The sequence below is a fragment of the Callospermophilus lateralis genome, chromosome 4 (genome assembly GCF_048772815.1).
Source record: "Callospermophilus lateralis isolate mCalLat2 chromosome 4, mCalLat2.hap1, whole genome shotgun sequence".
In the NCBI taxonomy this organism is placed as follows: domain Eukaryota; kingdom Metazoa; phylum Chordata; class Mammalia; order Rodentia; family Sciuridae; genus Callospermophilus; species Callospermophilus lateralis.
The window spans coordinates 126,400,825-126,405,256 of NC_135308.1; positions in this window are offsets into that span (position 1 = coordinate 126,400,825).

Below are 4,432 nucleotides of genomic sequence, written 5' to 3' on the forward strand. Positions count from 1 at the left end.
ATGCTGTTGCATGTGTCAGTAGAACATTCTTTTTACCGAGAAATCATCTCCATGATATAGATTGATATGCCACAATTTGCTCATCTATTCACCAGTGAATAGACACTGGGCTGTGTCTAGTGATTATGAATAAAGCTGATGTAAATATTTACATACAGGTTTTTGTGTGGATATATGTCATCATTTCTCTTGTGTAATTATATAGAAGTGAGAATGTTGGATTATAGAGCAGGTGTATGTTTAACTTATAAGAAACTGCCAGCCAGTTTTTCAAAGTGTCCTTTTTTGCATTCCTGCCAGCTGTGCATGAGAATTCCACTAGCCCCACATTTCTTGCCAGCACTTAGTGTTTTCAGTTTAAAGCCACTAGGTATCTAACTGTGGCTTTAACTTTAACTTTCATGTCCTTAATGATTAGAGATGTTAATATCTTTTTGTTGATTTATCTGTCATCTGTATGTCTTCATGGGTAAATGTCAGTTTAATCTTTAGCCTATGTGATTTTGGATGTTTTTATTGCTTGTTCTCTTATTATTAATAGTGAAAGTCTGTCATATGTTCTAGATAGCTAAAGTATTTTGATGTCAAAAAAAGTGTGCCCATAATCTGTTTCACAACAATGGAAATATTAATACAATTGTGCTTCACACTTAAAAATGGCTAAGACAGTAGATTTCTTGTTATATGTTTTTGCATATATATATAATATATATATAAATTCATAAATTATTTATAAATTCAGAAATTATATATATATATTCAGAAATTTTATATATATAAAATTAAGTGCTCAACCATTTGAATTTTATATATAGTATATATAAAATTATATATATATGAAATTTATATATATAATTATATATAGATAGATTATAATTTATATATATACATTTTATATATAATTATAATTTATATATATATAAATTATGATTTTATATATATATATATATATATATATACAATTTCTGAATTTCACTCTAGGAGTAAGATGGTGATGTGTGCTTTTCCAGAAAATCATCCAAGAAACCAACTGCTAATATATCCTCCTACAGCAGGGACAAATGTATCCAACTCTAATAAGACCAGAGATCTTGTTCCAGCCCAGCCAAGATGAATCAGATTTGGAGATCCTGAAGATGATGAGGTACTTTGGAAAGTCTTGGTGAAAGGCACGATGGAATAGAGATTATTACCACAAAGCACTATGGGATATCTAAGATTGTTAGCACATGATATCCAAGGTTTTTGGTGCAAGGCACTGGGACATAGCCAAATTTCCAGGAATTTCAATTCGCTGCTTTCAAGGAGTCTAGCTGGGGTCACAAAATACAGAAAATGAATCATACTAAGTTGCATACAATGAGTGTCATAGGCAACAGGAGGTATAAAATATAGATTGGTGCAATGTATAACTAATTAAAACAAATTTTAAAAAAATAGAAGGGAGGCCAGTAGAATAGAAGAAGGGGAACAGGGGGAGGGAGTGGAGAGAAAGGGAAGGGATTGGGGAATGAAATTGATCAAATTATACTGTTTATTGTGTGAATGTATGAATATATTATAACAAATAAAAAATAAAATAAAACAAATAAATAAAATAGAATCCAGAGAGGCAGAAATGTCCCCAAAAGGCTTCACAGAGACTTCAAAAGTGGACATGCATAGAAAGCAGTGTGCTTTGGTTTTACTAGCTTGTCCCCTTCAAAACTTAATTGAAATTTGATTGCTATTAGGGTAGACTGGTTGATGAATTAATGATTTAATGAATTAATGAGTTGTTGTAGGAATGACTTGTCTAAAAAAAAAAAAATGAGCTCTCTCTGATTAGATTGCTCTTTCCTATTATGTGATACTCTCTGCGGTGTCATTATGCAGCAAGAAGGACCTCACCAGAAGCCAAGCAAATGTCAGCATCATGCTCTTAAACATCCCAGCTGCCAAAACCGTAAGCTAAATAAACCTCTATTCTTTATAAATTACCTGGCCTCCGGTTGTTTTCTTTTTTTCTTTTGATGTATTAAACCCAGGGCCTCCCAATAGATAAGCACACACTCTACCGCTGAGCTACATCCTTTGTTGGAACTTATGGAGCTCTTGCTAAGTGTCAAATACTACACCTGATAAAATGATTACCTACTACCACTTAGGGTTTTGATAATGACTAAATGCACACAATGTTCCTATGGCTAGCACCTAATACATGTCCTCAGAATTCTAGCTATTATCATTTCCCTTACAATATAGATGCATTTATTGCAATTTAAACTTTTTATTTTGAATTAATTTTAAGCATACATAAAAGTCACACACAAAATAAAAAAAAAACAGAGAATTTCCTGCTTCCCCTAATATTGTATATAACCATTGTACAATTATCAAAGACAGGGAATTAACATTGATGTTAATATTATTAACTACAAAGTAGGCCTTATTCAAATTTCATCAATTTCTGCTAATGTTCTTCTTGGGATCCAAGATCCATCCAGGATCCCACATTGCATTTTCTGTGTCTCCTTAGTCTCCTCCTGTGATTGTCCCCAGTCACCCCTGTTTTTCCTAACCTCAACAGTTCTAAAGAGTGCTGGTCAGAGATTTGTCCAATGTCCCTCTGTTTACGTTGTCAGCTGTTTTCTTGTGGTTAAAGTGAGCTTATGCATTTGGGGCAAGCATACTAGAGAAATGAGGTGTGTTCTTGCCACATCATATTAAGGTCTGGACTTTGTTTTCTAGATGAAGATTCTGAGGCTCATAAGAGGCTACACAGGCAAAGAGTGGCAAAACCTTGAGGTAAAAACAAGTCTGACTTTGTACTATTCACTTTCTCTAAATAGCAACACTCTGAGAAAGCATTAGGAATGGGATTTTCGTGGAAGCCATTGTTGAGGGGGATGCCAAACAAACGAGCTAGGACTCTATTCTGTACAGATCAGGTGGTTATTAAATTATCTTGACCAAGGGCTGGTGGAAGGAAATCTGTAAGACTGCTGAGACAGTGTAAATCCATGGTAATAAGTGCTCATCAGTTTTTCTCCAGATGTGGCCCTGGAGGTAGACATATCAGAAACTTTAAAAAATATAGATACCTGGATCACACGTGAGACCTCTGGTGAACTAGAATCTCGAGTGCAGGATCAAGTTTTTATGTTTTAAACATTTTTCTCATTTAAACATTTTCCCTAGGTGGTTCTTAACACACTAACTCATTCAAATATGGTTATCCCTTGGTCTTTAAAGGTTGGTTCCAGGACAACCACAATACCACCTCCCACGTGTGCTCAAATCTCTTATTTAAAATGCTGTAGCACTTGCGTATAACCTGTACACCTCCTCCCATAGACTTTAAATCAACTCTAGATTGCTTATAATTTGTAATACAATGTGTTATGTAAATTGTTGTGTTGTTTAGAGAATAGTGACAAGGAAAAAAGTCCATATATAGTCAGTATAGACTCAATATTTTTTTCAAAGATTTTTCAATCTAAGGTTGATTGAATTCATCAATGTTGAAAACGTGGATATGGAGGGCTGACTATCACTACAAATATAAGAGAACAAGATGGATTAGTTAAGGGTCAGCAAACTTTAGTCAAGGGCCACACATTAAATATTTTTGGATTTACAGTTTCTGTCACCAGGATCAGTTACATAACTAGCAGGACCCACCAGAAAATGAAAATGTAGGGTCCCATGTTTGAAACTGAATAATTTTAAGACCAGCATTAAACAAGCACTGGACCCTTCCAAGTTGAGGGCCCTTTAGGATTGCACAGTCATGCAGGTGAAGATAGACTTGTTATCTGTCCCAAATGTTTGATTCTGCCACTGTAGCACACAGAACATCCACAGACAAGTAAATGAATGAATGAGCACGTAGCTGCAGAATTGGGCCCAAGTGTGTTGTCTGCCAATGCCTGAGCTAGACCATTTTTCAGCAGATTTGCATATTCCCTTACTGTTCAAAAAGATAAGTAGAAAATTAAAAACACACATACACAAAATAAGATGAAACTGTATATTTGCTGAGTAAGCATGAATTCATAAAGAGGTTTCCTTAGCTAGGTAAAGTAAATTTTATTTTGTATCAGTATTCTTATTTTAATGCAAGAGAATGAACAAGTTGCATTGAATGAGGAAAAAAAATCAGGGGTGTTAAACACTAAAAGAACATCCTGTGGTTCAGGACTTCTCTGATCCAAGACTTGTTTCTGGTTTCTTAATCATGGGTACACCATAATTCCATTCAATTTTATTTCAAAGAAATCTGTAATCTGTTACATTCTACAAGGTTATCCAAAAAGTAAAAACGGTTTATTGTGTTCGAGTCAGAAATCAGATCACCGTATGGCAATTCAGACTCTTCTATCAGAACGATTTAGACAGAATTCAACTGAAATTTGAAAAAAGAAATAGCTACTTTCATCCAGCGATACTG